Raw genomic sequence first — 13,167 nt, 5'->3', positions numbered from 1 at the left:
CCTCGGGTCTCCTTTGTTGGCATGAATGGGTGCTCGGGGTCGTCCGGCAAAGTGTACTCTACGATGAAGTCGGCGAGTGTCTGAGCTTTGATTGCCGGCCTTGGACGGTATTCGAGGTCAAACTCTCTGAGCTCGACTGCCCATTTGGCGATCCTTCCGGCGCGATCCGACCTCTGCAAGATTTGTTTGATAGGCTGGTCAGTCAGTATGGCCACGGTGTGGGCCTGAAAATAGGGTCGGAGTCTCCGAGCTGAAGTGATCAGGGCGAAGATTGTTTTCTCCAACTTAGAATATCGGATCTCAGCATCCCTGAGGACCCGGCTGGTATAGTAGATAGGCTTTTAGAGCTTGTCCTCTTCCCGGACCAGGGCCGAGCTTACTGCAACCGGAGAAACGGCCAGGTATAAGTAAAGAACTTCGCCTTGCTGAGGTTTGGTGAGTAGGGGAGGGGAGGCGAGAAAGCGTCTGAGCTCCTCGAAAGCTTGCTGGCATTCCTCCGACCATAAAAAATCTTTCGGCCACTTGAGGATTTTAAAGAATGGGAGGCACCGCTCGGCCGACCTGGAGACAAATCTCCCCAGAGCTGCGACCCGCCCAGTAAGTCGCTGTACCTCCTTGACCGTCTTTGGTGGCACCATGTCTTGTGTTGGGTTGTGGAGCCTGATCCATTCCCTTTTCCTAGACCCCTATGTGCACTATGGTGGTGGAGGATCAAGGAAAGACAAGCCGGAAAGAGTTTCGAGAAGATTCAGAGTTGAATCAGCAAAGAAAGAAACCTTCAGCAAGGTCCGGAGTCGACTCCAGCAGACTTGGAGTCGACTCTGGCACGCAGGTAGTCTTGGCACAGTTTTTGGAGTCGACTCCAGCAGACCTGGAGTCGACTCCCCAGTGTTGAAGTCGACTCGAGAACTCCAGGAGTCGACTCCCACAGGCAGACAGAGAGGCATTTTTCTGTGGACTGTTGCCGAGTCGACTCGCAAAATTGCGGGAGTCGACTCGAGCACGGTTTTCACGCGAGGCTGAGTTATGAACCGGGTCCAAGCCAAGGTTTTTTGAGCCCTAATCAAAGTAAGAGATTGGGAGGTATATATAGACTTCTTGAGGGACACGAGAGATGTGGTTGCAACCTAGAGAAACCCTAGAACTCATCAACGAGAGGTTCCAAAAGTAGATCCTTTGTGTGCATCAGGAAGACGACATGTTGCTCGTCTTGAGAGAGATTGTTTGCTGTGAGAAAGAGAGTTTTGTTTCTCTTCTCTTGAATCTCTGTAACTTCCTTTGATCATATAGTGAAATATTGATCTGTGCGGCTGTGGACGTAGGAGCAAGAGACTCCGAACCACATAAACTTGAGTGTCTTGTGCGTTTTGCTATTGTTTTTGCCGTGTTATTCTTTCTCCTACTATCTTTTATATTCCGCATTCGTAGGGTTGATCCCTAACAACTGGTATCAGAGCAATCTGGTTCGAAGAAAAAAAAAAGTGGGAGCAATGGCGGCTGAAGAAGGCAAGGTCAAGATTGACAGATTTGACGGCAAAGACTTTGGTTTCTGGAAGATGCAGATCGAAGATTATTTATATCAGAAGAAACTTCATCTACCTCTTGAAGGTATGAAACCGACAGATATGTCACAGACCGACTGGGATTTAATGGATCGTCAGGCTTTGGGAGTTGTTCGCTTGACGTTGGCTCGAAATATTGCGTTCAACGTTTTGGAAGAAAAGACAACAGCAGGTTTGCTGAAAGCACTGTAGAATATGTATGAAAAACCCTCAGCCTCTAACAAGGTGTACCTGATGCGCCGTTTATTCAATCTGAAGATGAGTGAAGGTTCCTCAGTTACGGATCACATCAATGAGTTCAATCTGATTACGAGCCAGTTGAGTTCGGTGGAAATCAGCTTTGAGGATGAAGTTCGTGCTCTAATTCTTCTATCCTCCTTACCAGAAAGTTGGAGTGCAACGGTGACAGCTGTAAGCAGTTCCTGCGGCTCAAACAAACTGAAGTTTGAGGAGGTCCGAAATCTGATACTCAGTGAAGATATCAGAAGGAGGGAGTCTGGTGTGAAATCTGGTTCGATTCTGAACACATCTGAAGGCAGAGGCAGAATTGTGCAACGCAGTGAAAATCGTGGCAGATCGAAGTCTAAGAGGAGGAGCAAGTCTAGATCGAAAGGCGATGGCTGCTGGCATTGTGGCAAGATGGGCCACACGAGGAAGAATTGTTGGCTCAGAAAGAAGAATCCAAGCAAGGGGCAGAATGAGGAGTCCGTGAATGCAACCACAGATGAAGCCAACGATGCTTTGATTCTCAGCGTGGACAGTCCTATGGAATCGTGGATACTAGACTCTGGAGCTTCGTTTCATTCTACCTCACGGAAGGAGTGCATGCTGAATTACACTGCAGGAGACTTCGGAAAGGTTTATCTCGCTGATGATGAGCCTTTAGATATTGTGGGGAAAGGTGAAGTTCATATCAGGATGCTGAATCAGTCAGTGTGGAAACTGAAGAATGTGAGGCATGTCCCGGGCTTGAAGAGAAACTTGATTTCTGTTGGGCAGCTTGACAACGAAGGGTATGTTACCACCTTCGTAGGTGGTTCATGGAAAATTACCAAAGGAGCTATGGTGATAGCACGTGGGTACAAGTTGGGAACTCTCTACATGACCAATGACACCAAGGATACGGTGGCATTAGTAGAAAGAGGTGCAGATAGTTGTCTTTGGCATCGCAGACTCGGACATATGAGTGAGAAAGGTATGAAGATGATGGTAAAAAAGAACAAGCTAGCAGATCTGAAAACTGTTGATGTAGGTCTCTGTGAAGACTGCATATTTGGGAAGCAGAAAAGAGTTAGTTTCTCAAAGGGTGGAAGAACACCAAAGACAGAAAAGTTAGAGCTTGTACACACAGATGTGTGGGGGCCTTCACCGGTTGCATCTCTTAGAGGCTCACACTATTATGTCACGTTCATCGATGACTCTACCAGAAAGGTTTGAATTTATTTCATGAAGCACAAATCAGAGGTATTTGTCACCTTTAAGAAGTGAAAAAGTCTAGTGGAGAATAAATCTGGTGTAAAGATAAAACGACTAAGGTCTGATAATGGCGGTGAGTATGACAGCAGCGAGTTCAAGAAATTCTGCGCAGAGAATGGAATCCGAATGGAGAAGACAATACCGAGCACACCGCAGCAAAATGGGGTGGCTAAGCGAATGAACAGAACCCTGAACGAGAGAGCCAATAGTATGAGGATCCATGCTGGTTTGCCCAAGATGTTTTGGGCTGAGGCAGTCAACACCGCAGCGTATCTGATAAACAGAGGCCCGTCGGTTCCCCTAGATTGCAAATTGCCTGAAGAAGAGTGGACAGGAAAAATAGTAAATTTGTCACACTTGAGGGTCTTTGGGTGTGTCTCCTTTGTGCACATCAATGCAGAGAAAAGGGACAAGCTAGATGCAAAGTCTAGAAAATGTTTCTTCATTGGATACTGTACAGATGATTTTGGTTACAAGTTCTGGGATGCGCAGAACCAGAAGGTCATCAGAAGCAAGGATGTGATATTCAATGAGCGAGTTCTCTATAAGGACAAGAATACTTCAGATTTTGAGAATGTAGGAGAGCAAAGCAAGGAAAAACAGCAAGTTGAGTTGCAAGAGATTACAAAAGAAGACGTTGCCAAAAGAGTTCAGAGAAATCCTGAAAATTCAGAAACTGTTGCGGCACAACCTCAACCAAGTATACCGCAGCTGAGAAGATCTACAAGAATCTCCAGACAACCGGATAGATATTCATCCTCTTTACATTATCTGCTATTGACGGATGAAGGTGAACCCGAGTGTTATGAAGAAGCCATGGAAAGCAAAGATTCGGTGAAGTGGGAGTTAGCCATGAAAGACGAGATGAAGTCCTTGGATAGAAATCAAACTTGGGAGCTCAGTTCACTACCAGAAGGCAAGAAGGCTTTACAGAACAAGTGGGTCTACAAAGTTAAAGAGGAACATGATGGCAGCAAGAGGTACAAAGCAAGGTTGGTTGTGAAAGGCTTCCAACAGAAGGAAGGTATCGACTACACTGAGATTTTCTCTTCGGTAGTCAAATATTCAACAATCAGAGTGATTCTGAGTATTGTGGCAGCAGAAAATCTGTATTTGGAGCAGTTGGATGTTACAACTGCATTTCTCCATGGAGAGATTGATGAAGACATCTACATGCAGCAACCTATTGGCTTTGCAGTCCCTAGCAAGGAGAACCTTGTATGCAAACTGAAGAGAAGTTTGTATGGTTTGAAACAGGCCCCGAGGTTGTGGTACAAAAAGTTCGATGGATTCATGATCAACAATGGTTTTGCAAGATGTCAAGAAGATCATTGCTGTTATCATAAGGTACTTGATGGCAGTTTTATCATCTTACTCTTGTATGTTGACGACATGTTGATAGCCGGACCGAACCTACAAGAGATTGAAAGATGGAAGAAAGAGCTATCAAGGAAGTTTGCAATGAAAGACATGGGTGCAGCAAAACAGATGCTTGGGCTAAGGATTGAAAGGGATAAGGTGGCTGGAACACTGAAGCTTTCTCAAGCTAACTACATTGATAAGGTGTTGAATAGATTCAATATGACAGATGCAGATCCTGTGAAGACACCTTTGGCAAGCCACTTCAAACTTTCAAAAGAGCAATCACCCAAGGATGATGAGGAGCTGAAGAAGATGTCAAGGGTACCATATGCTTCAGCTGTAGGCAACTTGATGTATGCTATGATATGCACGAGACCCGACATTGCACATGCAGTGGGAGCTGTGAGCAGATACATGGCCAATCCGGGTAGACAACATTGGGAGGTTGTCAAGTGGATCCTAAGATATTTGAAAGGTACCAGAAATGTAGGCTTGTGTTATAGAAAAGGCAGTCAAACACTACAAGGTTTTGTGGATGCAGACCTAGGAGGTGATACTGACACTAGAAGAAGCACCACAGGGTATGTTTATACCGTAGGCGGGACAGCAGTGAGCTGGTTCTCACAACTGCAAAAGATCGTTGCTCTTTCGACAACTGAGGCAGAATATGTTGCCATTACAGAAGCCAGCAAGGAGATGATTTGGCTACAAAATCTTCTGAAAGAGCTGGGCAGAGAACAGAACTGTAGTGTACTATTCTGCGACAGTCAGAGTGCTATTCACTTAGCTAAGAACCCAATGTTTCATGCGAGAAGGAAGTACATACAGCTGAGATATCACTTCATCAGAAAGTTGCTAGAAGATGGCAGTTTGTTACTTGAGAAGATTCAAGGAGTAAAGAATTCAGCTGATATGTTGACTAAGACAGTCACTACAGAGAAATTGAGGCGATGCATGGCCTCAATTGGCCTCCAAAGATAGTTGAATGGAGGTGCCGCACAAAGAATACCTATCAAGATATGGAAGTTTGTTTATTTTTAAGATAGATGCACGATTGGATGTATCAGTCTCCAAGTGGGAGAGTTGTTGGGTTGTGGAGCCTGATCCATTCCCTTTTCCTAGACCCCTATGTGCACTATGGTGGTGGAGGATCAAGGGAAGACAAGTCGGAAAGAGTTTCGAGAAGATTCAGAGTTGAATCAGCAAAGAAAGAAACCTTCAGCAAGGTCCGGAGTCGACTCCAGCAGACTTGGAGTCGACTCTGGCACGCAGGTAGTCTTGGCACAGTTTTTGGAGTCGACTCCAGCAGACCTGGAGTCGACTCCCCAGTGTTGGAGTCGACTCGAGAACTCCAGGAGTCGACTCCCACAGGCAGACAGAGAGACATTTTTCTGTGGACTGTTGCCGAGTCGACTCGCAGAATTGCGGGAGTCGACTCGAGCACGGTTTTCACGCGAGGCTGAATTATGAACCGGGTCCAAGCCAAGGTTTTTTGAGCCCTAATCAAAGTAAGAGATTGGGAGGTATATATAGACTTCTTGAGGGACACTAGAGGTGTGGTTGCAACCTAGAGAAACCCTAGAACTCATCAACGAGAGGTTCCAAAAGTAGATCCTTTGTGTGCATCAGGAAGACGACGTGTTGCTCGTCTTGAGAGAGATTGTTTGCTGTGAGAAAGAGAGTTTTGTTTCTCTTCTCTTGAATCTCTGTAACTTCTTTTGATCATATAGTGAAATATTGATCTGTGCGGCTGTGGACGTAGGAGCAAGAGACTCCGAACCACATAAACTTGAGTGTCTTGTGCGTTTTGCTATTGGTTTTGCCGTGTTATTCTTTCTCCTACTATCTTTTATATTCCGCATTCGTAGGGTTGATCCCTAACATCTTGCAGCACTCGGATCTTCTCGGGATTGGCTTCAACTCCGCGCTGGATTACCACGAAGCCCAGGAATTTGTCCGAGGTGACTCCGAACGCGCACTTTGCAGGATTGAGCTTCATTTGGTACTTTCTGAGCTTGGAGAAGGCTTTGTCGAGGTCAGCCACATGGTGCTCTGCCGTTCGGCTCTTCACCAGCATGTCATCCACATAGATTTCCATATTTCGGCCTATCTGGTCTTTGAAGATTTGGCTGACCAGCCTTTGGTATGTAGCTCCTGCATTCTTCAGCCCGAACGGCATCACCTTGTAACAATAAGTGCCCTTGTCGGTGATGAAAGCCGTCTTCTCCTCATCTTCGGGCGCCATTCAGATCTGGTTATACCCCGAGAAGGCGTCCATGAAGGTTAGCAGCTGATGTCCCGAAGTAGAGTCGACAAGCTGGTCGATGCTGGGGAGAAAAAAATTATCTTTCGGGCAGGCCTTGTTTAAGTCGGTGTAGTCTACGCACATACGCCATTTTCTATTGGCTTTCTTCACGAGGACCACATTGGCGAGCCAGCCTGGATAGGAGACCTCCCGGATGAAGCCGACTTCGAGGAGTCTGTCCACTTCCTCGGCCGCCGCTCGCTGCCGCTTCGGGGCGGAGCCTCGTTTCTTTTGCCTCACGGGTCTGCAGGTCGGCTTCACCTGGAGTCGGTGAATCATGACCTTGGGGTCGATTCCCGGCATGTCAGCGGACGACCAGGCAAAGGCGTCCATGTTGGCTCGAAGGAATTCGATTAGACGCCCTCTTTCGCAGAAACTCAAGCCGGAGCCGACCTGTACGGTTAGTTTCGGAGAACTTTCTAGTAAAGGGATTTGGGTAAGAAGCTCACCAGGCTCTACTCGTTTCTTCCAAGGGTCGTCCCGTACATCCAAGATTTCGACAGGCAGCATGCGGTCCGTTGCTTGGGTCGACGCCTCAACCAGTAGCTCCTGCTGGCTTGATGCTTCGGTCGATTGCGTCGCTTTGTAGATCGCCATGTAGCACCGCTTGGCCACCATCTGATCTCCGCGGACCTCGCCCACTCCTTGGTTGGTAAGGAATTGCAGGAGCAGGTGGTAGGTCGAGACTATGGCTCGGAGGGCATTTAGCCCTGGTCGTCCGAGGATAGCGTTGTAGGCCAAAGGCAGGCGGACCATGAGAAAGTCCGCCCTCACAGTCCTTTCTCGGGGGGCGAGACCAACCGTGACTAGAAGGCTGACCTCACCCTCAACCGGGATCGAGTCCTCGGTAAATCCGACCAACGGGGCATTTATTTTCCGAAGTTGGCCTTCCGCTAACCCCTTTTTTGGTAGGCTTGGTAATACAAAATATTCGCTGAACTTCCATTATCAACTAAGACCCGCTTTACATGAAACTTGTTTACAACCATGGCTATGACCACAGCGTCATCGTGAGGAGTCTCAACTCCTTCTAAGTCCTCCTCCGAGAACGAGATGGCTTCGGAGGTGCGCGGGCGCTTCAGGGGGGTCCTTTCCTTGGCTAATTCTTCAGCCGAGCTTCCTCCTCCAATGACATTGATGGTGCCGGCGATGGGCCTGTTGTCATTTGGGTTTTCGAGCGGCAGGCATTTTCCACCGGCCTCCTTTCTTCACGTCGGTTCCTTATAAACCGGTTGAGTACTCCGCGGCGAATAAGCACCTCGATCTCGTCTCGAAGCTGGAAACAATCCTCCGTGGTCTCGGTGGAAGCGGCAATACTTTCTGGGGTTGCGTGGGACTCCTACATCCCGCATCGAAGGCGGAGGTCGGAAAAAGTCCCGACCTTCAATCTCCATCAGAATCTCGGTCCGGGGTGCGTTGATGGGTGTGTAGTTCTCGTACTTCCTCGAATGCATTCGAGGTTGTGGTGGGGACCTCGGCCGAGGCGGGGACCTTGGTCAAAGCTGTCCCCGCTGTTGGGGCGGACTCCTCAGCCGAGGGAGATTCTTCTCTCGGCGGGGGGATCGGCTTCTCTGGCGGCCGCGCTCCTCGCGGCGCTTCTTCTGCTTCTTCGAAGCCTGCTCGGTCGCACCCCGCCTGGAGGCGATAGCTTCCTCAGCCTTTGCATATTTCCGAGCTTGGGCCAGCATTTCGGTGAGGTCAGCGGAGAAGTTCTTTTCAATGGAGAAGAGAAATCTGTAGGAGCGAGCCCCAGTCTTTAGTGCCGACATGGCTATCGACTGGTCGAGCTCACGGACTTCCCAAGCTGCAGCGGTGAAGCGGTCGAGATACTCCTGAGAGATTCCCCCTTCTTCTGCTTGACATCCAGGAGGGAGTCCGATGTTCGCCGCTGGCGCCAGCTGGCAGCAAAATTGGTGGCGAACTGCCTGCCGAGCTGCTCGAAAGAGGATACCGTGCTCAGATTTAGTCCAGAAAATCAAAGCTGAGCTGTCCCTCGGAGAGTCGCTGGGAAGGCCTTGCAGACTACGGCCTCCGAGGACCCTTGCAGTGCCATGAGAGCTCGGTAACTCTCCACATGGTCGAGAGGGTCGGTAGTTCCGTTGTAGGGCTCCACTTGGGGCATCTTGAACCTCGGTGGGACCGGCTCGTCCTCGATCTGGCGGGAGAAGGAGGACTTGGTGGTGAATTCAAAGTCTCCTTCGCGCCTCGCCTTCCTGCTGTGAAGCACCTCAATCTGGCGCTCAAGGTTCTCGACTTTTCTGTCGAGCTCCCCGGCCTGGAGGATTGCCATGGTAGTTTGTTCTGGCTCGTGGCGGTCTGGGGCTGACTCGGCTTCCGAAAGTTGCGGCCTTCGGTCTATGCTTCTCCCTGGCAACTCCCTCCGGGGAGACGCTCGGGCCGAATTTTGGCGATAGCACTGCTTTTCATTATTGGCCCTTGAGGAGCCACGGAGATTTTGGCTCTGAGGCACTGGTCTGTTCGGAGGGAGCGCTAGTTGAACCTGGGCCTGCGGGGGCGGCACAGGTAGGGCTCCCTCGCACTGCAAGCCTTGGACGGCTGCGGCCAAAGCCTGGACCTGCTGCACCAGGATGTTGAACTGTTCTGGCTGAACTTGAGGAACTGGATCAGCCGGAGACGGTGAGTTCTGGACGGAGTGTCCAGGACTTGGTGGGGGACGCCAGGAGGTATTCGAAGCTCCTTTGCTTCTCAACTTCATGGCCATGACTCGGGCCCTTCCTCTAGCGCCAACTGTTGCTGGAATTTAGACTCGGGGGCGACCACTGGGCTAAGAAAGCGGAGCTCCGGCGAGAATCGGTGGACTACGGGTGGCGGCGGTCCGTCGGCGGGCGGCGTCCTCCGGGTGACCTGCAACAAGCCGGTGGCCGGGGTTTTCGGTGCCGACTCTCCGAAGCTTAAGTCAGAGGGGAAAAGATAAGTAGAGGCAATATCTCCGGAGTCTTTTTTTCCAGCCCCCTTTATGGTAGAGGGGTTCCCCTTTTATAGTGGGGTGCTGGGTTACCTATAATGCGACGAGACCAGATTGCCGTATGGCTGAGCACGTCGCATTAATTAGTACACGATCATGTGAATTAATGTCTCGCCGTAGAGGATGAGGTCGGGGTCAGAAAGTTGTCGCGGCTGACTAAACGCGGCCGAGCTGACTTATCGTGGAGGATTGGAGATCCGTAGACAGCGGGAGCCATGCGCATTAATTGTTGAGTAAGCTGGAGGTCTGTAGAGACCATGCACATTAATTGTTGCGTAAGCTGGAGGTCTGTAGAGACCATGCGCATTAATTGTTGCGTAAGCCGCCCAAGACGTGGTTCCGAACTGGGCCGTAGGAGGATGTGAGAGTAGCGGGCAGTTGGTGAGGTTTGACTTATAAGGATCGGATGCCTTCCGAGATCGGGTGCTTTCTAGGTCGGGCGTTCCGAGGTTGAGAGTTCAGGGTTGGGCGCCTGGTAGGGCGTCAGGTGGTCTGAGGTCAGGCGTTAGGTCGGTCGTCCGAGGTCGGGCGCTAGGCCGGTCGTCCGAGGTCGGTCGTCCGAGCTCGGGCGACCAGGTCGGTCGTCCGGATTAGTCGTCCGGATTAGGGCGCTTTCGATCACGTGCTAGCGACGCGCCCACGTACTTGGGGGGACTTGTATTTTCCCCAACAGTCGCATCAGCTCATATCGAGGAATCCGTCCATTCTTTTCATATGCTTCATGCACAATTATCAGAAGCGCAGGTAGGTTATATCCATAGCCAAGAGTAGAGCATTTAAAAAAAAAAAAAAAAAAGGAAGACTCAATCCATTTTTTCCCTCATCCTGACCGCAAAAATATCATCACCAGCTAATTTAGATACTAGAGAAAATTATAGAGGCATCAAACAATATCCACTTGAAGGGAAAAAAATAAAAAGGGTTTCGGATCTTGTTTAGCTCATCACTTGATATTGGCGAAAAAATACAAATTTCCAAGCTTTTGTTCGGCATCTAGTTGTGGCGAGAGATTTTAGAGGCAAAACCATGGAAAAAGGAGTAAGCCCCCACGTTAACCCCGCCGTTTTCGCTGTATGCCTCCATGACTAGGCTCATTGGGGAACGAAACCTCAAAAAACTAAAGGTGTGGAGAGGCAAAAGATAACAAACAGATGGAAAGAAACATCGTAAAAAATCTAAAGTTTAGCCGATACATTGACAAAGATCGGTCGTAGGAATTCGTGAACAGAACTGCAACACGGAACGGCGAATCTATCTGGCACGAGCATTGGGGCTTCCGTTGTCACGGAGTTCTTCAGCAAATCCCGGGGTGCTTCGTGCAAGACTTCTAAAAAGAATGAAGATCCTAAAATCTCTCAAGTCCTAACATTAAGAATTACTTCCATTCTTAAATCCAATGCCTCGAACACGAAAAAAAAAAAAGGAAAAGAAAAAGAAAGATTAAAGATGAAAACTTTACTCGAATCAGAAGCGCCGAATCGAGAAATCGGGTAGTTTGGAGGGGGAAAACAGCGGCCCAGCGGAACCGTAAGCCCAGGCAAAACCCTAGACCAAGAAGGGGAGGAGGTATAGGAGGCTAAGAAGAGGGGTGCGCTTTCCCCTCTTCATGGGGGCGTTTGGTAACCCCAGCTGGATCACCACAGTGATCTAAGATTTTCGATGATCCGAATGCTGGGATGATTTGATTCCTGGTAATCTAAGATCAATGTGTTTGGTAGGCCATGATCTAGTGATTAAAAATCTTCGGATATCCATGAGTAACTTGTTTGGCATGATACGGATATATCTTAGATAATACCACAAATACCTTTGATATATCTTAGCTGGATTTTTTATGTATTTTTAATTCTAATGAATTAAAAATGTAAGTCAATATACTAATTCCTATAATAGCTCCATAATTTTGTCACATATTCTACTTTTAGTAACCCTTATCATATATTTATTAATCATATAAAATATATTATAATAAAATATTAATATATTTATCAATATATTAATTATTAATATATTCTATAAAAATATATTTATTATTCCTATAAATTATTAATCTTATAAAAATATGTTATTTTTCATTATAGAATTAATATTTTATTTATACTTATAATAGATTTTTTTAATACTAATAATTATTTTGATTAGAAAAATAAGGTAAATATGAGTAATATAGTAATATATTAAATATTTTTATTATATAAATATAAAATATAATAATATATTTTTACTAGAATTTAAAATTATCCTTCAATAATAGTAGGATAATAATATGATTAGTAATATATTATAATATAATATATATCATTAATATAATATATAATATCAACATAATAATATATATATATATATATATATATATATATATATATATATATAACATTGACATAATATATTAATGGTATATTGATATATTAATTTTTCTGCTAACTTGAAGGGTATTTTTGTCTTTAATTTTCAACCTAGGATCACTACCCTGGGGTGATCTTGAATTCCCGACCTCAAGGACGGGTATCCCATCACCGAGTTAAGGGGTGATTTGAGGAGTGCAGCTGATTTAAGATCACCACCACGTAGGATCACCGTGGTGCAACCAAACGCGGTGATCTCATCACCTCCACCCACATCACCCTTGATCCTAGGACGATCACCCCATACCAAATGCCCCCTATAGGTGTTTGAACAAATCCTGCACCAAACGGGAAATCACTTGTATACTTATCAGAACTGGCTTGGCCGGTCTGACCGTAATCCTACAAAACTGGCCGCTGCCTGAACCGGTTTCATGTAAAGATGGGACTCGGCAGCCGGCACAGAGCCATTTATGTATCTTCTAAAAATAAAATGAAATATTGTATTTTTTTGAAAAATATCATTGTGCTGGAACTTTAGACTTGCTCAACTACGAGGCAGCCCATCCAAGCCAGATGCATTTTGGATTGGTTTGGGCCTCATTTTTCAGCTTGGTGGGTCAGATTGGGCCAGAAATTTATGCTCATCTCAAGCTTGAGTTTGTGTTGACCCCACCAAAGCCCCAATTCTTTAAATTAATATATATATATATATATATATATATATATATATATATAGTTATGATAATCCATGTTAGACTTGCCCAATTAGGTAAAAGTTTTGAATTAGATCGAGCTGCTTGATATCTCTTAAGTACCTTTAAAGGCTTCTAATTTATTTCATCGCTAATTAAGGAAAGGAGATACAAACATTTAGGGTTAGCTCCTCCTCCTCGCCTCAATCCGACAACCCTCCACCTTACTAGGCCATCGGCCACCATCCACTAATGAGATCCATACCCCTTAACATAACAACCTCTCATCGGCTATCAGCTTCTTGCCTTCTCTCATATCTCCACCATTGGACAAAAAGAATTCATCCTCTCCTCTCCTCTTGTTTGCCCATCGGTTTGCCCTTCGGTGAAAAATCAACCAACTCTTTTACAGTCTGCCTATTTTTCGAAATCTGAT

The 13,167-nt window shown here is 46.8% G+C and overlaps 2 non-coding genes across 2 annotated transcripts; both read right to left on the bottom strand.

Moving 5' to 3' along the window:
- Positions 1-10,370: 10,370 nt before the first annotated feature.
- Positions 10,371-10,455, bottom strand: LOC113461472. The gene has a single exon (XR_003383746.1). It is a non-coding gene; the product is annotated as a small nucleolar RNA U36a (small nucleolar RNA).
- Positions 10,456-10,869: 414 nt separating this feature from the next.
- Positions 10,870-11,013, bottom strand: LOC120106891. Its single transcript, XR_005508885.1, has one exon. It is a non-coding gene; the product is annotated as a small nucleolar RNA snoR134 (small nucleolar RNA).
- Positions 11,014-13,167: the final 2,154 nt, after the last annotated feature.

Source organism: Phoenix dactylifera, unplaced genomic scaffold, assembly GCF_009389715.1.
Source record: "Phoenix dactylifera cultivar Barhee BC4 unplaced genomic scaffold, palm_55x_up_171113_PBpolish2nd_filt_p 000674F, whole genome shotgun sequence".
In the NCBI taxonomy this organism is placed as follows: domain Eukaryota; kingdom Viridiplantae; phylum Streptophyta; class Magnoliopsida; order Arecales; family Arecaceae; genus Phoenix; species Phoenix dactylifera.
The sequence above is the reverse complement of the archived record's forward strand: the minus strand, read 5'-3'. Positions and strand labels throughout refer to the sequence as shown.